The sequence below is a fragment of the Chenopodium album genome, chromosome 27, assembly GCF_948465745.1.
Source record: "Chenopodium album chromosome 27, dcCheAlbu1.1, whole genome shotgun sequence".
Lineage (NCBI taxonomy): Eukaryota > Viridiplantae > Streptophyta > Magnoliopsida > Caryophyllales > Amaranthaceae > Chenopodium > Chenopodium album.
Genome location: NC_137860.1, coordinates 9,004,952 through 9,026,598, shown reverse-complemented (window position 1 = coordinate 9,026,598; position 21,647 = coordinate 9,004,952). Strand labels below are relative to the sequence as shown.

General features: G+C 33.3%; 1 pseudogene; it reads right to left on the bottom strand.

Annotated features, from left to right (window-relative positions):
* Positions 1–266: 266 nt before the first annotated feature.
* LOC145619643 (uncharacterized) lies at positions 267–15,438 on the bottom strand (annotated as a pseudogene).
* Between the last annotated feature and the right edge of the window lie 6,209 nt (positions 15,439–21,647).

The following is a 21,647-nucleotide window of genomic DNA, read 5'->3' as shown; positions in this document are numbered from 1 at the left end:
TTTGACTTTTTGGTTGGATGTCGGCTAAAATTTCTCATAATTAAATGAAATGGTACCAAAATAAAGGGCAAAAAAGGTCACAAATGTTTTAATTAATAATCTAGGTAAGTTCTGACAAAAAATCTAAATTATCATTGATCAACTTAAGACTTCGTATTATAACTGAACTCAAAACGAATCGAATGACTCAAAATTACAAATGTTATCCGAATCAAGCTATAACCTAATCCGAACAACTCAATTGCCACCTTAGTTGGACATCAAGCTTACATCACTACATCCATAGATTTTCTGTAGTCACTGGCAACATCACCATTACTATTTTGAGTCATTATCAAGTGTGTACCTTTGACTACATACACTGCTTGCAAAGTCATGGTTTTCATGCTATTACTCAGAAATTGATCAACTTCAACCACAAAGATAAGGAGTTTCACATCATAGATTTATACTTAATGAGGGATCGGGCCGGGACCGACTTCTGAAAGGACTCAGGTGCAGCAACATAATCAGACTTACAGTCAGCAAAAGGATATTCTTCAGCCATAAGAACTTCATCTGCTTTCATGATCATCAAAGAGCTAATTAAGTTAATCAAGTTCCTCCCAAGCTCTTCGCCGTCCTCCCATTCATGAATCGACGCCTTTATAAGTGCAGGGTCGATGCAAATTGCATCCCACAGAGGAAAATGCTTTCTTGGCATCACATAATCTTTTGCTGTTAGCTTTAAACTTGGGCAGTAGTCATTTTTTCCATCTCCTACATAGATGAACCGCTTTTCTAACGAAGAAGCTTGGATTCTTGTAAAGATTTTCCCCTGTTATTATGAACAACATACTTCAGATGTTGGAAGGAAGATGATCAAAAGAAATATAATTAAGTTCAATGTCAGAAATTGCTTCATTTTCGCAAAAGTACATCAGATAAACTATAGTCATGTATTGTGCAAGCCTTATGCTACATAATGTAACAAGTTTAAAAGAGCAGAATTAACATGCACAAAACATATGAATTAGTAGAAGCTCTAATTTGGATGGGGTTAGGTTGTCGGCGAAGGCGGGGCGGGGATAGGGAGGGGAAGGAGATGGTAGAAGCTCTAATATGAATTAGTAGAAGCTCTAATACGAGTTCATCACTAAGCTCATTTTCAACCTTCCAAAAACAAGTTGTCATTGCAACTGCATAAATGAAACTAGTCGCAATGTATTTTATGTGTTTTTCTTAAGAGAGAGAGTGGTGGATTTTTTTGTTTCCCTTTGATCAACTGTGGCGGTTTGGACGCCAGTTATGGAATTAGTAGAAGCTCTAATTTGGATGGGGTTAGATTGTTGGTGAAGGCGAGGTGGGGATAGGGAGGGGAAGGATATGGTTGTTCATCTCGAGGCGGGACAATGGGTGGAGGTGGGGTGGTTGATCGGTCGTTTAGGCCTTAGGTGGGGCATAGTGGGGTAGCTAGGGATGCGTTTGTTTTTTTAAATTTTTTTAAAAAATGAAATAAACCTATTAAATGGTGACAAGTGGCACTAATGTAAGAAAATAAATTACCAAAACAATCAAACAAGTCAGGGATCGTTAAAAGAAGATCTTTGTCAAAGGTGGGATTGTTTTGGAATAACTGAAATGTGAGATTGTTTTTGGAAAACTGAACAAAGGTGAGATTTTTAATTTCCATTTTCCCTTAAAATAAACTTATCATATATATAGTATGTTGCATTTAATATGACATTTCTATTTATGGGAAATGTTGTATTTAAGAAAATGGAGAAAGGATAAATAGTATATCAATAGTATATAAATAGTATATCAATATTTTCGTGAAAAAAAAGTATATCAATAGAATACTCATAATTTTTATATTATACTTCTTATATTATATAATTCAATGTTAAGGAAATCTTTATTTCTTCCTCTTTTAAATATTTATAACAAGAACTAATTTTTTTTTTTTTTTTTTGGATTAATGGGATAATTGACCCCATCACGTTGAACTCAAATCCGCCTCTGCCGTAAGACGAGGTTAAATGATTCTCCTTGTGCTTTAAGATAAGTGTTTTGATATGATTTTGCTTTCTTGGTTGTGTTTTATTTTGCTCTAAAATAAATCCAATGAGAGATTTGATGGTTTTGCATTGGAAAATTAATAATAAATAAATATGACGAATAAAAAGAAAAGGTATTCTTGCTGTTATAATGATATATTTGCAGGTTCGAAAAGAATGATGTTCTTAATTGATTGATAAGTTCAAAAAGCTAAATGTTCTCATTTTTTCTTTTTGTTAATAAAAATTGAAGGCAAGATCACCAGAATAATGCATCTCGCATCAATCAAGGCAAGAATTTCTATATGAGATATGATCAATATTAGAATATATATGCGTGATATATTTTCCATATTAATATTATTAAGAGAATAATATAATTAAGGTTATTTATGTTAAAATATTATTTACTGAATATTTCCTTAGGCTTTATGATTATGGTATCTTTTAGGAAGATCGTTGTAGGTTTTGTATAAATACAATAATATACAATGATCAAGCAATACAAAGGTCTCGTAAAATTTTTAAAAAAAAAAGAAAAAAAAGAAGCAATACAAAGGGTAATTTTTAATTTGTTATTGGTTTAAATTTTATTTTAATGTGTAATATTTTATAGATTCATGATTGCATGGCGGCTAATAATCCAAGCAAGAAAATTGAGACATTCTATTTTTAAAATAAATGTAATTATTTTCAATTGAAGTATCATGTAAATCATCATAATGTGACTTCTACATGAAGAATAAGGAGTTTTATGTACACAAAGAATAAAAATAAAGGGAAAAATACATGACTATACACATAATACAACAGAATTAAAAAGAAATGACAGATAATTGATTACACAATATGTGGGGGGAGGGCAAAGTGGCATACTAGTTATAGAAATAATTTGATCGATTTGTTCCGTTTGTTCCATCTCTACAAAGCATGGATCGAACCTCCACAACCGACCTGGGTGGTTCTAGATCTTTCTCCTGTAGGCAATTGCCTTGCAATCGTTGCATCTGGGAAACGATTACATCGTCTTATATCTACAAATCAGAATACCAACTCAGGCATTCCACAACTAGTACATATACATTGGAAAGCTGAACTTAAAGGGAAATATATTGATTTGTATGCTGTTTTCTGCTCATACATCCTCCAACCGAACATCACTTAAAACATCAAATGCAAAGCAAATAATTTACTTACCCCAAGCGCGTAATATGATCCTTTGTACCAAACGTGGTTCTCTTTCCTTCCCTTGAGGAACCTTAACACACTCTGAAGGAAATTATGAGCAAATATACTTAAGACCATCAGTGATTATGGCATAGTTTGTTAAAATGAAATTTTATTCACTTTCATACCTGCCCCATTCTATCCCAAAATCCACGACAAAGTGCCACAAATATTTGGCTTGGGAAAACGTCATGTAAATTGGCTATTGAATCAATCAGTTGGGAGTTCAGCATCAACATTCTCTCACGAACTTCAGGCTCACTGTCTGAGTATGATGTTTCTTCCAGGATTCTCTTAAGCTGTGTGTTTCGATTAGCTTGCATCTGCAGCAAAAAATTTGTCAGCAACATAATGTTTCATTTCTTTTTTGACACTTATTTGCAAGCAGTTAGCAACTTTCTTTATCTCATCTTCCACTAGCAAGGAACCAATGGAAAAACAGAACTACAAAGATGATTTCCTTGAAAATAGTTTTGTTACTATCATAGATAAAGTTCAGTTCCAAATATTTTCCTATAAATCAAACGCATCTCAAACAAACTTAAGTAGCTACATAAAACATTTTCTCTAATGTTGGATCAGACAGAAAGCAAGTGTGATGGTTCTAAATCTGGCAATCAAATAAATACTAGGAGTTATAGTTAAATAAATATAAAAAAACATTTTAAAAAATAAAGTTTCAACCATTTGAACATTCTCTGCATCAACAACTAGTGTATAATAATATATGTCATAAATGAAAGCAATCGTAACTAGCAAACACCCACCCCCCCACCCCCAAAACCCCAGAAAGACACCAAATAAACAATGAGGCTTCTGCTAGATTGTTCTTTTATAGTACAAATTAGAGTGAGAGAATAAATACAAAAAAAAAAGACTTACATTGCTATAAAGTTTGGTCACCAAAGCCTGCATGTAGTTTTTGTACTTTGTCTTCAGCAAAACAGTTATACCATTCATCTGCTCCCCATAGGACAACTTTTCACCGCCAATTGTGGGTAAACATGAAGCCCAGGATTTCAATATATCCTCAACTTGGGAATGTAGAACTTCAACCATTCTCTTGAAGTGTTTATAAAAGTACCCAACTGCAATGTTTTGAAACAGACAAAAATTTAATAAACTGCAATTGATTTGGCTGCATGTATAGGCAAAACTGAACCATAGCAGAGAACATGAAAACAGGAATTACTTATTTTTTCCACTATTAAACAGCAAGAACTTAGAAAATTTTCCAAAACAGATAAAGGGGAAAGGGAAATAGGAAGAAGGTTAATATGATTTTTTTTTTCCTATGGGATGTTCTTTCCCTCTTCAAAAAATTGTCAACTTCACAATTGAATGATGCAATGTTAGCATGAAGTTCAATGTTTAATACTACATCAAAATTCAATATATCCCTAACAAAAACACATTTCTTATGAAGATTAGAATGAATGAGAGTCAAACTTTATAAAATCAATAATAACCTTCAAATTCTATATTATTCTCACAACAATGGATCCATAAGCAGTTCTAATACAAGCATTAAATTTTAAGAAGAGTAGCAAACATTTGCAGTATTCTTAATGTTAGTAAGGTGCACATCATTGCTGCATTTGAACCATTATAAAACGTCAAAATGATGTTGAACGAGCACTGTTATGGAACACTATTCTAGTGCATGCATTAGAAAAATATGCATATTAACTCACTTGATTTGGGACCACATAGATTATTACTGACTGTCGTCTAGCCAGTTTCTGAACATGCATACCAAGCTTCTTCGGAATGCTGTCTTTTAAAGGAGCCAAAGTATCACTATACTGCTTTTCCAGTGCTTTTAAGATTGCTCTCTCGATATCAGCAACAACCTTCAAGAATGCAATTTGTTAGAATTACCTAAACAAAAACTGTAAAAGTTTCACAGATGCATATAATCTGATTAAAGGTCTTTGTTATTTGTTAGCATACATATCTCACAGTTTATGTACTGAGCTTACATTTTCCAAAACTAACGAGTATTGAGGCCACCGGCCGATAACCATTTCATACTGTGTTAAGGAATTCTTTATCCTTGAATACATATCCTCTGTGAATGGTGAGGTAGAGAGGTTGGCTGTTACCCCAGACCATGGTGTCTGCAACAGGCAAGTAAATTGAAATTCATATGAATTAAATTGCTAAGCTACAGCATTTCAAGACAAAATTAATTTGAGTTGCTTTGAAGCTTCTTCCCATCCCCAATTAATTATGTATTCCGAAGGGAGATGCCTGACAATGGTGCATGCTGCTCCAATATCCATAAGGGATGGTAAGCAGAATTTTGAGATTACACTAAATATTGTAAACATGCAACAGGCAGCATACCTTTTCTGCCTTGCAGAGATCTAGCATTTGAAGTTGCATCTCTTGTACCCACACCATTATATAATTGTGGAATAGATCCTTGCAGTCTACACCACCTTGAATAGGACTGTAAAAATTACATTTCAATTAGACAAGTTATAGTAGAGGAAATCAGGCAACATTGTAACTTGGCCTCATAATTAATGTAGCATACTTTTCAGGACTGAAAACTCTTTTTTTGTACCTTACTTTCCATGTTTCCAGATCCCTCTCGAAATCAGAAATTGCTGCCAGAAGTTCATTCACATGTGGCAAAGGACCTGACGGAGGACATGCTGCAAGGAACCCTTTGAACCTCTTTGACAATTCAGTGCTATAAACGGTAGCAGTAATGTTTGAAAGGTCAATTGAACTGATCACATGAGCAAAAGAGGTATCAGGCAATTGAAGGATCCTTCTGAAAAGAAGACTAGAGAAAAAAGGAAAGCAAATTTCACAACTAACATACTTGGTATAATTTAAGGGTAATGATGTATGCAGCCTTTAAGTCTGAAAATAAGAATTTAATATCATTCCTAATTTGGTATTAATTTAGGAATGCAAGACAACATCACATGTACTTCAGTATAATGAATTTTATATTTCATTTATCATTTTCCACTTAAAGCTCCTTATATGTAGCCCTTAAGGCTATATATCAATTTTCCATAATTAAAAGGCCTTGAAAATTTTCTTATTATAAATATATAAAACTATAGAAGAATAACAGAAAGCATGGCTAAAAATCATGTAATCGAGATGTACAGAGATAGAGAACAATACCTGGGAAGTATATGCTGATTGTGGATCTTGATGTCTGCTAGAATCTCTCTACCTATGTTAATGCAAAGGTTCTTTATCTTCATATATGCAGTGGAGATAGATATTGGGTCTATCAGGATATTCTCAGAGTTGCTTCACATGAATTCATCTGCCTCTAACATATGCCTTCGACACCTTTTCTGAGCTGCTGTCTGACATTTTAGAAAGGAGTCCAGAGATTATTATTCAGCCATTAGCTTCTTTTTTTAAACTAATGTAAGAATGTTTCAAGGTCTTCAGTAAATTTTACATTCAAAGAGACAAGAGAGATGGCCTTTATTCTTTCCTTATGACAGGAGATTTTCATATACTTTTATGAACTATACATCTACATCTAGCATAACTGACCCTGGCAACATTACCCCTGATCTGAATCCAAATTTACACGAACCAATAATAAGCTGTACCAAAATCGATCCAAGCAAAAAAGTCACGAGGGTCTTTTATTAAGCATAATAAGTTAATTGACAATAGACCTAAATCTTTCCCATGTTGATTAACTGTTTAACCAAATCAAATGACTCATCACCATAGCATGACCCAAACGGCCAAATCTTATTTAAACAGCCTAGCTCAAAATGATTCTTTATTCTTGCAGAGAGTGATATCAGAATAGTTTCGGTTGGTACTTGTTTAGTTATTTTGCCAAGACACTAACTCTTAAAACTACTAAAATACAAAGTTGGCCCTTGTCCATGGCCTTGCTGTTACATACTACTACCAAACTGGAAAGTATTCCTTTAAATTAAAGATATACTCCATCAAATTCCCTTCATGGTGATTGTGAGAATAGTGACACCAACCCAGCATTTCATCAAAAGCCTCCAAAGTTTTCACATAAATGGCTGCCATTGATATCCAGCTATATCGTAAGAACCACATTTTTGCCTCATACCTAGCTATAGATGGCTGCCATCCACCGCAAGTATGCCAATTAAGAAATATCGTAAGAACCACATATTTGCCTCATGTTTCATAATCAGATTCTTGATTCCAATATCAAACAGTTAACACATATCTTTAAATAGTCTTGAAGAGGGATGACAAGAAATAATCTCACTATTTGAAGAAAGTCAACAATTTTTAGAAATCAGTTTGGTTTCAGAGTTAATCAGGTTGGGTCATATATTGTCATGCAATCTAAAAATCTTAAAAAAATAATACAATGGAGTATTCGATTTATCTAATAACATTTTCTTTGAGGATTTAGCATAGTCTTTTTCACTTTAAAAGTTTTAAGTTATGAATGCTTTTTATACCAAGTAAATTCCCGAATACAACACTTAAGTACATATAAATCCAGTGTAACACACTAACACAATAAGATCTTAATTATTAAAAAAATTGTTAAATAAGTGTGTGTATTTGCTTACATATATTTAAGCATATGTTAACCTAAAAAGACAGTAAAATGTGCATGTTCTGGTGGTTCAAGCATCAGATATATCGTCACATCATGTACATGTTCTGGTGGTTCAAGCATCAGATATACTCCCTTTACTTCAAAACAGTTGCAAGATATCGCATGACAAGAAATTAAACAAAACCTTGAAAGAAGCATGAAAAAATGCATTATAGAGTCAGAAAGGAGAAACACCACAGATTCAAACCAAATTGTTGCAAATAAAGAGGTGAAGTTATTTTGGACTGACTTGAAGCATGAAAAACTCAAAAAAGCATAGCTTCAAACCAAATTTGTTCAATATTGTCAATAGGCGATGTACTCATGTACTGATGCTTTTTTGGCAAATAAGAAATGGATAGTATTTACCTCAGTACTGAATAGCAACAATATGCAACATTAGACGAAATTATATGGAGATTATCAGTAAAATAAAAGAACTTTTAATCAGAAAGAGGATTGGAGCACATGCATGGAGAATCACATTTTAGAATTTAGTAATAGTGCTAGTTACTAAGTGCATCCAAATAGTTTACACAATAAAAGGATAATGCATTTAGCTATAAAAACTATTGCTACCACCTGCAAATGCCTTTGTAAGAATGCATGTGCATCTTGGGAAAGAATATCATGAAGAAGGGAGTAAACTTGCACTGCTGGAGCCAAAGCTGGAGACGTTGTCTCTGGTACTGGAGTTAGTGAATCTGTCAAACATGTGGCTGATTGTTCATCCAATGACTTGTAATTTTCAAAAAACAGTTGCCAAGAGACTCTCAACTTGTGTTTCTCATTCCAAGAAAATGGTTTTCTGCATGAAGGGCAGGGCAACAATCCATAAGAATGGAAAATACACCTCCACAATGCAATTTACATAATCTAACAAGTCACAAATTTCTAGTGGATGAACTTTGGCCCTGGCCCCAAGAATATCATTCTAGTTACATGATATAATATCTATAGCTCTTTACAAGCATATAAAAGAAGTAGGCATCAAAATGGTTAATTAGGTTAAAAGCAGCAAAGAGCCAAAGATGGCAAAATCAAAAGTGGGGTAAAGTGTTTCCAATATATGCAAATCATGCAATAAAAAAATGGAGCTATGTCATTTAAGTTTTGGTGAAAAACTTGTGTCCATTAAAAAAGACTTGTCCATTAAATAAGAATATAATGAAAGATGGTGTCAAGAAAAAATTTGGATTAATATCCTGAAGTGATGTATACACGACTGTATGCACGACTCTAAAACTATAATGCATGAAATACCTGATGCAATGTGATATCTGATTGGCATAGAGCTTAATCTCTTAGATAATGATCAATCAATTAAGCAAGGCCTTAATCCCAGAAGTATCTCATTATCTAATCCCTTAGATAATGTGATACTTCTTTTTAAAACGAAATTCCAAATAAAGATTTTATTATAGGGAATTTACCTCTTGTCTATTTAATCTTTTTTCACCTCTAGCTTTGATAACAGGCATAAGCAAATCCAGTATAAGCTCCAAGCATTCTTTCGTTGGAGTAGCCACTTTCATAACATGCAAGAGATACCTAATAGCACATTACAGTTAACGAAAGACTTTAGAAAGGGAATTTTCACAAGGATATGTAAAACAAGAGCAAGTTCCTACAAAAACTCTGATTTAATTAACAATTGTGATCTAGCATCTATCTTATTAATACCTGAGACTCATCATCAATTATTTATATAAAGATCTGAAAGGATATAAATAAAAAGTATCCTATATTACAATCTTTCCAATTGACTTATTCCTCTTGTCTCTCAGTAATCGAGTCCATGCTTCATCCTCCAAATTTAAGCAAAGGGAAATCCTTTAAAACTTAAGATTGAGATTTAGATCATCTAATGCCTACAGTTATCTGTTATTGATGACTAGTCTGGACGTCCATTCCCCCTTAAACCACTCTCTATATATCTTACTCAGGTAACCATTTAGTTGCAAGCTTCTGAACCTATTGCTTTATATTCTCCTTTCTTTTTTCAAGCCCTCTTGGTCCCTTTCTTTTAATTTCTTCATTTCTCTCTTAACTCAACTGTAGGTCTGAATGAATAGGAGATTGGTTCACCTTTTTTTTTTTGAACTTTTCTTATATAGTTTTTAATCATGTATGGGGTAATTAGAATGAGAGCTCATGAGTCAGGACGCTTTGATTACTATAAATTAATAAACCAATACTTGTATAATACTTTTGATTATTATGAGGTGAAAAATGAAAGCATATTAGTACCTTAACTTCGTGTAAGAATCTAGTACCCCATAATAGTCTGCAAACTCATTTAACAACCATTTCCAAGGACCATTTAAACACAAATTATGTGAATGGAAGTGTTGTGCACGCATTGCAGCTTCCAGCAACATACCATATGCAAGAGTTTCAACGACAACACTACTCTGTAACATGTAAATAACAGAGACATATAAGAACGCAACTATGCATTAGTATAACCAACATAAATGTATGCAGCTGAATGCCTTAGAGTATCATTATGATTAACTGAAACTATCCGAATCATAAGTTTAATTTTATAGTTCGTTTGTTTTATTCCAAAATATCTATCACATTTTATACCCCATCAATATTTTACCTTCGATAATCGTGTCATGACCCTATTATGAAAAGCATCGCTGATCGAAGGGAGTATTCCAAATATCAAATGCCAAGCCCCAATACCCCCCACAAATTAGCATTAATTTTGGTGTCAAACCCTATCACGAAAAGAATTAGCATGGATGGAGTATCTTTCAAACAGTGAAGATTGCCCTTGTTAAATCTATATTTTCTGATGGCTTTAGAGTTCTTCACCTGAGACATTTACAATGGAGATACTCTATTTAGCTAGCTTGCGAGGTAAACTACGCAATTATTTTCTTGGTATGGGGAAAAGGAGGTAAACTAAGACATGTCTTCCAAAATGATCTGAACCATACTTTTCTCTGAGGTTCACTATAAACAAATAACATAGGCCCTCAGTTCTTGTTACAATGTACGTTCTCAGAGAGGTGCAAGGAATGTAAGAAGAGCTATGGGAAAATATAACAGTTTCCTACTGACTAGACACTAGTAAATTAGTTAAAAACAAAAGAAGGAAAGGAAAAAAAAAAACTTTCATGTGCGCATTTCCCATATAGAAAAGGAACAACTCCATCTAAAACACATTATATGAATCAGGATGGGAGTAAGGGAACCAGACCTTTGTATGTCTACCTTCTTCATCTGTAATTAAATTAGCCATAAAAAGTTGGATCTTTCCAATACATTCATGGTCATCATGGTAGATAGGCCACCATCGAACTTTGTCACTCTGTTTGATATGAACATGTACAAAAGTCAGTATGCCACATATGGAAATATTGAGCATCCTGTAAAAAGAATAATGTATATCTTGAAAAGGATACATACAGGGTTATCAGCTAACACTGAAAGTGGAATGGAAGCATGACCAAGGGGCATTTGTTTTGTATCTCTAACTTCAACATGAAGTACATCCCCTTGACTTTCTGGAAAGCTGAAATACAGGAACACATCAGTTTTCACATCTTTTCAAATAATATCTTTTACATTCCTAATTGCATTTAATTATGTTTCCGTGCTAAACTTTAGAAATACAAATTATTGACAGTATAAAGGTAAACAAATTTTAAAACAAACCGTTATGGGACTATGGAAGAAAATTTAGAAGCTGCATATATTAGTGACATTTATAATTTATAGTTATACTTCGTACATGGGTTTAATATGACTCATCTATACTTATATATTTAAAAGCGTTCCTAAAACAGAATATGTGCCACGTGTCACCCTTTTAAGCTCTATAAACGTGCCAAGTCATCAATATATGCCACGCCAAGTCATCAATATATATATGCCACGTGTCATGTATTTAAACACTATAAATATGTCATGTCACCTTTACAACAAGAATTAGATTTAACATTTAAAAATTGCTTACATCATGACTTGAACTTGAGACCAATAAGTACTACGATACAAGTCTTACCACCTTAGCTAACCATATATTTTGTGAATATATCCAACAAAATTATAGTTAACTTGGATAAGATGATTAGTCCTTAATTGTACTATTTGTTACATATCATAGGATAATTTAACAACTTATATTAAATTTTGTTACAAATATTGTATATGGTTCTCCTAATACAAATCTTTATTCAAAATATTACATTTTGAAGATAATTATCAATACATAAAGCAAAAATCGTTAATTACAAACTAGCAACTCGAAGCATCGCCCGAGCCACACACTAGTTACTTCATTAAATCTCAACAGCTTAATTATATTGCTAAAAGTTTTTTCGCAATAAATTTTACAACAAATAGCATTATAACCTAAAAAGGGGTCAAAATAAAACAACCAAACTTACAAGTCATGGTACTCGCCAGTTCCTGAATGTAAGCATACTGCAGAGCCAGAATCAATTTGAGCATCTTCTACGGAGCTCTTTAAAAAGAATATGCATGACAGAGGCTCTGAAAACATGGTAAGACATCATTGACATGGAAGTAAAACAGATTAGAAGCATGCAACTTAAATGAATCATAATATAGATGAGAGGCCCATAGATGATATTTACTCTTTCCTTAAGAGCACAATTAAGGCACAAGGCTAAGGCCCCCACCTAAAGTGTAATGTGGCATGAAATGTTCACAAGAGACCTCCAAAATAAGGGTCTTCAAATAATTAGTTCTTTTGCCACTATGCACATGAAAAGTATCATTGATGCCTTCAAGTTAACAATGTTCTGCATGCATTATGTAAGTTATAAAAGCATTTCAGACCTTAAAAGTAGCAAAAAGATTGGGGAACCTACAGTGACGTGAGCAGATTTTCTGAGAGAATGAACCAGCACTTTCTGTAATGATTTAAATACTTCAGAGAAGAGTTTTAAATTCCTCACAGAAGATCTTACTGAAATGAAAATCTTCAAACAGCTCTATATAATACCCAAGGTGTCTCTTAAATTAAGCTCAAACAGACAAACCTCAATCAAGTAAACTCTAAAGCCATAGAAGAAGCTAAGGCATTACTTAAGACTTTAAATAATGCATTACTCAAGACTTCAAATAATGAAATTTTCCAAGCAGCTCTATTTAATTCCTGAAGTTTCTCCCAAATTTACTCAATTAGACAAACCTCAATCCAGTAAATTCTTAAACCATAGAAGAAGTAAGGAAAGACATTACTTAAGATGTCAAATAATGCATCCTATGTGAAGTCTTAAGGTAGTAAAGTGCCCAGAGGCCCCATACAATACACTCTTATCTTATTTTTACTTTATATCCTTCTTTTCACATATACATAATGACACATCTTTAGAATAAATAGTTGAGCTACATTAAAAGGACTTATTATCGTCTCAATAATTTTGTATGAAGTTCAGGGTGAATGTCTCCTAAGCAATAAAATTATGTCAATCTTATATTGATTTTTTGAGAGCAAATTATGTCAATTTTCTTCTTACCTAAAATGTATGCATGATAAGCTGTCAATTGGCAAAAAATATAGACCTTCACGTGTAAGTGATAATGACGAGTTCATAACTGAGTTGATGCTGGTTTTCAAAAGTGATGAAACATGCCGCACATACTCTGTTCCTGTTTGCATGTATAATGCACCTCGCTGCGAGAATGTGCTCTTAAGTTTTTTCCTTGGTATAATGCGTAGCTTTTTCACTGCCACATTAACAAGAGTCACATGACCATTCAAAAATTTTCAGAATGAAATTAGGACATTCTGAAGACAGAAGCAGACTCCAACTTCACAGTATTTCATAGGAGAATATCAGAGGTGGAGCTTATTATTTTAAAGTAAAGACATTCAAATAGATCACACATGCAAAAACATAAATAAATGTAACTGAAGCATGAACCTACCTTCCACCCTAATCTTACGGAGTACTTTATTTGGCTTTCTACTGCATGTTTCTTCTGCGGTCTTACAGTCTCCACCTTTTTCTGTCTGCATACCAAGTGGATGTAGCAGGATCTTGTTCAGCCTACAATTACCCACATGAATAGTTTAGCTTGACAACCACTTATTCTGCACTTCACAATTCAAACATCCAAAAGGTGGCATACCCAAAAGCTGTCCGAAGGATAAGGCATTCATCACGTAGAAACTCGGGTGCATCTGGACAGCCTTTTGCCCATTCGTGCAAGCATAGTCGAATGCAGGCATCATATGCTACAAGGGTTTGGAAGGCATGTTGGCCACTGCAGCATTTTGCAAGTCAGACATGATAACAAATGATTAAATATCAGAAAATAATTCCGCTTTGCTGCTTATAATGTTAAGATAGAAACTGCAGAATGAACTTCTCAATAACCAACTGATAATACATACGAGTACAATAATAAATTTCTCAATCGCCAATTGATAATACATGCTAGCTAAAATATGGAAAATTGGAATTATATATGAGTTAGCGAAAAGAAAAGACAAGGCACCTAGTATCATAACAAGGAGGTGGATCCATAATCTCTGGCAGAAAGTGGGGTGTGAGCATTTCTTCTTTCACCGAAGTGGTTGAATGATTCACTCTGTAAAGATAAAGACAGAAGTTTATTTAAAAAACTAAATAGATGTGACCAATAAACCACATTAGTATTAAACAAGGCAATTAGTCAAAGAACCAATATTTTAGATTTTAGCATACTTTTCTGTTTAACCACTGTATTCCAAAGTTTCTGATGTTACTTCTGATATAATTGGCTTAGACTCATCATAACAGTCTCCAACTCCAGGAATGTATAGTCCATTGCTGGTAAATCCATCCATTGTACCATCCATTACAGTCGTGTATTTCTTTTCATCTTTAGGCTCATGTACCTCCTCTCCAATAGCATTGACCGGAGGAGCACTCGGGGTACCCAAGTCTCCTACATCATTATGTCTATTACAATAAAAGGACGTATCCTACAATGAGAAAATCGGCAAAAAAATTTGTCAAAATTTGTGTTACCAAGAGCACCATAAAACTTCAGATTTCATCTGACTTGTACACTTACAGGGTAAACATTATTGCGAGGATGATGACAACTATCTGGACTCATGTAGTGCTCCTCCTGTTTTTCAAGCATCATATCACTGAATCTCTTGGTAGTCTTTGGCAACTCAACTTTAAGATCAATGTTAGATGATCCTCTATTAATCAAAGGCACTGGCTGTTTGCTTCTCAAATTTGTGGTAGCTTGTAAATCAGTGATCTCTTCATCATTGTCATGAAGAATGGGCTTCTCAAAATCTTTGATATCGTTGCAACTGGAAAACTCTTTGTTGAAATTCTCAGAAAAATAACCATCCATATCATATGGGGCTGAAGCAACACTTTCTTCATCGCTGTCATTACTGACAGTCTGTTCGTCGGATTCACATAAATCGAAAGTTGACGTACTATGTTTGCCAAGCAAACTAGAATGGAACTTCAAAGGGGTTAAGGTTTTGGGTGACATATAATTGCTTCCACTGCGAAGAAGTGGAGATGATTTAAAAACTGCCCCATACTCAAAGTTATCCACTGAGGAAGGTCCAGCCTCCATCACATCCTCTTTGCCCTAGTATTTTTTAAAATTGCAGATTTGATCATATCAACATAATGCAGCATTAAAAAATACTCCAACAAAAATATCCAACCGCAGATGATAGTTTCCAACTACAGTATGATTTGAATGATGCTAGTTTTAGTTACTCGGTAATTTCAGCAATCACACATGCATGGCCTATTTTACAATGTAATTTGAATGACAGGTGTTTCGGTTGCTCGGTGATTTAGAAATCATGCAGTATGCTAGTGGCTAATTAAATGAACCAAGTTGATGGAGAAAAATAAAAAAATAAAAAATTAATATACATCCAAAACCCAAGTTGGTTAAATAATTGTTGCCCAAGAAAACATTTAAGGAAATTTCTTCATTTCCTTTTATCTGGGAATTCAAACTTTAGGCCAAAATTCAAAATTCAAAAGTTGTAATAATTTCAAACCACAATTATAAATTAATCAAATTATATTACCAAAACATGGAGTACATCATAATACAATCAAAACTAATCCAAATCTGCTACTACTCATAACCTCATGTGTTCTATTCATTTGATTCTCACTTATCACAACAGCTAAACTTATCAGGACTAAATCAATTGAATCAATATATTATACTTGGTAGCAGACCAAATTAGAGTTTATATTAGTTGTATATTATACTTGGTAGCAGCCCTTAGCCCTTACCCTAATTGGAACAGATTTGAAATTATTTGAACTTATCTGAACTTATTTTTCCAAAAATGAGGTGAACAAAACCAGGCTTTAACTCTCTTTTATCTCTACCTATCTCTGCCCTCCCATTACATTCAAGATTTATCCATTTTCAAATGATATATTCAGTTTCTAATCACACAATGACACAAACTGATTAAAAATTAAAAGTACCAAATTAGATCATTGATCATAATTCATAAACAACCAAAACAAATAAAAATTTTCTGTCTAGAAAGTAAAAACCCTAGTTTTATCCCTAGCTAATTTTCTTAATATTCCTCATTTTCACTTTCCAAACCATCCACTTACTATCTCTTAATTATCTTTAACACATGCAATCCTTGGTCTTTTAATATATTAATTAATTAATTTTTTATACTCCCAATTCATTCCCAGATTATACGTTAAATTAATTTAACATGAATTTAAGTTTTTAAACTCTAAATTTCTTCATTTCCCACCATTTCTTGTTGTGTTCTTGGTTAATTAATACGCAACTACATTCATCTGGGCAATTTTCTTCGGCGTTTTTCCGACGACCCTTAATCTATACCGTCAGTAACTTAAGTGGTTCATACATTTTAATCATTCTTTGAATAAAATTGCGTTCTTTTATCCTTCAATTACAATTAAAAATCCCAAAATTCTGAAACAAACTAAAAAAACGAAATTGTTAGAATTTTGGTACTGAAATTAAGCATTTATTACCCTTTTCCCTAAAAATATTAACAATTACTTATGATGGAGTTGGACATTTAAATTTGTATTAATGGAAATCTAATGAAACATTTGAAAATCAAAGCAATTACAAGAAAACACCCAAAAACAAGAGGTGAAAATGAGTGAAAGTTTACCTGTTTAATCCAATTGATAACAGTTTGATCCAAACCTTGAGCAAACATTTTGAATTTGAGAGATTTGAGTTGAGAGAAAATGAATTTGACTAGTTTCGTGGAATTGCTGGTTGGAAGAACAAACCAGTAGAATGATGGAGAGGAGCGCTTGAGGGTAACGGCTAGTTTGAAGAAATTTGACGGTGTATTTATTTCTTCAAATTTGAATTGTTTTTTCAATTGAAAAATATGGGGGTCGTTAATATCTTACTTCGCGAAACTCAATGCATTGACAATTTGACTTGCGACTCAAGTGTGAGTTACGACTTGAGGCCGTATGTAGTCTGTTAAATTTCAAACCGAAACCGTTTAATTGCTCGAAATAAACCTACCCAAATGAGAACTAAATCGATCAAAATCGTTTTTTTGAAACCGAAAACCGACCCAAACCGTATGTGAATGAACCCGAAACCGAACCGATCCGAATAACGTTACACTATATAAGAACCGGACCTGTTAATGAACCAAACCAGTTTTAAATCGAACTGAAATAAAAAAGAACCGAATTATTTCTAACCCGAAACCGTTTGAACCTGGATAAAAACCGTTTACATCGAACCGTTAACAACCCGCGACCCGTTTGCACCGAACTATATATAAACCGAATCGCTTGCAAACCGAATCGTTTTATGAACCGGACCGCTTATAAACGAATCGGCTACAAACTAGTAAGATTAGTATGATTAAACTTGAAACAGAACATGATATGTATTTATAAAGTCAATGAGAGTTTGTATATAATATGATGCCTATTTATAAAATGATGAAGTCTTGACTTAATATAAAACTTGTTAACCAACAAAAGGTTAGCAATACCTATCAAATTCCAAACCAAAACCATTTAATTGCCCGAATCCAAACGACTCGATAAACAATCGATTTTTTGAAACCGAAAACCGACTCGAACTGTAATTTAGTAAACTCGAAATGGAACTGATCCGAATAACGTTAAACCGTAGAAGAACCGAACCAGTTATAAACTAAACCGAAAAAGAACCGAAGTAGTTATAAACTAAACCGAAAATAAACCAAACTAGTTATAAACTGAACCAAAAAAGAGTCGAACTGTTTCTAATCCGAAACTATTTCCAACTCGAAACTATTTGAATTGGGATAAAAACCGTTTACACCGAACAGTAAACAAACCGCGACCCGTCTGCACCAAACCGTTTACTACCGGGACTGTTTACAACCCGAACCGAATTAAAACCGCTCAAGAATAGACCGAAACCGAATCGAACTAATAATTATTTAAATCGAACTGAAACCGACCCGTGAGACACTTAAACTGATTTCAAACCGACCCGATTTAATACCGAACCGATTTCAAACCGAACCGAACCCGAACTGTCAAACCGTTTTGACAGTACTAGCCGTATGTCATTATGATTAGAGATGACAATATCATCCGAATCCAATAGATAACCATTTATTTGTCCTATTATTTTGTGTATATTTTTCTAAAAACATGGTAATTAAAGAAAATGGTGGAATTCTATTGGAAAGATAAAAAATGGAGAATATTGTATGGGAAATATAAAAAGTGGAGAATATTGTATGGGAAATATAAAAAGTAGAGAATGTTGTATGAAAAAGAGAAAAATTAAGAAATGATTTTTTGGGTATATGTCTATGTGTATTTTGTACTCCCTCTGTTTTTTTTTTTTTTTTTAATATGCATCAGTTTAACCGGTACATTTGTCGAGACGTTACTTTGACCATTACTATCTTTAATTGTGCATTAGTAAAAATTATAACAAAATTATATTATGAAACTAGACATTATGACAAATCTAATGATATATTATATAATAACATTTATTTATTTTTAGAGGTGAAAAAATTAAGTCAACCATGGTATGTGATTAGTAAAATTGTCAAAGCGATGCATAAAAAATAAACAGAGGGAGTATGTAATAATTCTTTCCAAAAAAAAATTGTATGTAATAATAAAAAGTAAGTACTATTTCCGTTCCTTATTGATAGTCTCTTATGAACAAAATTCACGATAATTAATAAATATAAATAAGTAGTAGAAAAAGTACATTGGGTATGTAAAAAATGTTGCGTTAACCCTCAAGGTTACTAACCCTGTTACATGGCAGCTTATGTGGAAGATAAGGTGGAGTAAAAAATAAAACAAAGAGTAATGAATGCTTTTGACTTCTTTCCACGTTCTTTAATGGAATAAATTATGTTGGGGAATTAATTAACTGTAGGGAATATTTCAAGCATTACGATAACCCCAAACTTGAACCCCACTGTGATCATACACTAAAGTACGGTGGTGTTCCAAAGGGAAAGAAAAAGAGCAAAAAGAGTCGCCAACAAGTTTTAAGAACTTGTAAACCCAAAAGATAATCCAAAAGGACCATCGACTACTCCATAAGGTCTTGAACCAAACAGGGTCCGGGGATAAGGGTACGAATCCAATCTACAAAAGAAAGGACCCGCCCTATAAAATAGGCCTCTACTTTGTTCTGCTCGTATTCATGTGCGCTTTTCGAATAACATACAAACACTATATTGAACCTAACCTGTTTATCTATGTTGGTTGAATATTAATGCACAAACAAATCTATTATTGGCGATCACTTGTATTAAAATCACATTAGCCTAAACCAAATTAATAATTATCTTATTAAGCGTGATTTCAAGTACAAATTCCCTTTAACAATCATAAAAGGTGTGATCAAGCAATAACAATAATATATATCAAGCAACATAATAAATAAATCAAGAAATAATAATAATGATGATAATAGCATGATAAGGCATAATAAAGCTTAATAATAGCAAGATCCTAGGCATGATACTAACAAGGTTAATAGCCAACCCTAGCATGTCACTAAACAATAAAGATCAAAGCTTTAAACCTAACATGGTACTAACATGATATTAGAAAGAGTAAAGGCATCCTAAACATGATACTAGAAAGCAATAAATAACATCCTAACATGATACTAGGAATCATTAAAAGCATCCTAACATGATACTAGGAATCATAAACAACAATAAGCATGCAATCTACATTGTGAAAGAAATAGGAAGTAAGCTAATCTACTTACTTTGAAGCCTTGTACCTCTTTCTAATAACAAAATACACAAGTTAGTAAACTTCAATGAAAATAATAAACAATAATTAAAGAATTAAATTGAAATCAAATTAAACAAAGTTTAGACTAGTTTTGGACCAAACCCTCAGAAATTATCAAACCTTGCACGTCTAGGGCGAAGGCAACTTCGAACTTGGCTAAGAGACTCTAAGTCTTGTGAATGCGGAATATTGTATTTTGTAAAAAGGTAGTTTAGAAAGAGAGGGAAAAATAAGAATTAAGCTATATTGCTTGGAAGAGAATAGAGAGAATTGATGACGAGAGTTGATAGAGAGAATTGATGAAAGTTGATGATTGATTGGAAAACGGAGGTTTGAGACCCTATTTATAAGAAAACAGTCCGGAAAATCATAGAATTTGATAAGTAATAAAACTCCACTCTGTCGCTAACAAACCGACCTTGTCGCCAGAAATTTATCTTGTCGCCAGGCGACAGAGTCTGTCGCGAGGCGACAAACCTGTCGTTTGGCGACAGAGACAGTTTTTGTGGATTTTGTTTTTATCATATCTTTTGATCTAGAAGTCTAAATAAGTCATATAATATGTCTTTGGAAAGCTATTGAAGTCTACTTTCCAATGCAATTGGAATCAGATTAAAATCTTTTGTAGATAAAAAGTTATGGCCGAAATAGGGAAAGGGTGTCAGTTTTGGATAGAGTTTTGTATATCTTTAATATCTTTTTCGTTATAGCTCGGAATTAATATTATAATATATCATTGGAAAGATAATTTCAAGATCTATCCAACCATATAAAATTTGGATAAAAAATATGAGGCACGAAAATAATATCTGACTATCTTTTGAACATGTTTAAATTCGAATAGAATTAGGAAAGTTTTAAAAAAGGAAAGTTTATATTCAAATCAAATTCCTTGATCTTATCTTTTCAAAAAAGGATAATTAAGATATTTTAGAAACTTATAGAAGATTCTAATCAATCCTAATTAGTTTAGGAATAGGATTAAACCTTTGTACCCTCCTCATGATCATTGGGTCGTAGGTAAAATCCGGTTTGGGCCCAGTTTAGTATTTTGGCCATAACTTCCTCATTATTCATCGGAATTGGGCTTATAATATATCGTTGGAAAGGTCTTTTCAAGCCCCATCCAACTACACCATTATTGGACCCTTATCATGGACCAAACTAAACTGGATTGGACGTTTTCATAAAATAGAGTGGGTTTTCGAAAACAGAAAGAAGGATTTTAATAAAAACTAACCGCAACACTTGACTTTTCCACACTTTCACCTTATTCGATTATGGTTCGACGCAAAAGGTATTCATCACTGTGTTTGGTTTTGGGGAGACACAAATGGGTGTCTACAGAAGCCCCCACTTTGACTGAGTTTGAAGAAACTTATGTTTCGAAAACGAAAGTCAAAGTAGCGATAGGGACGGAGAATGATTCAAAACGTTCTGCGATTCCAAATCATTCTTATAACGCCGATACCTGTAAAACAATCATTAGTTAAAACAGATAAA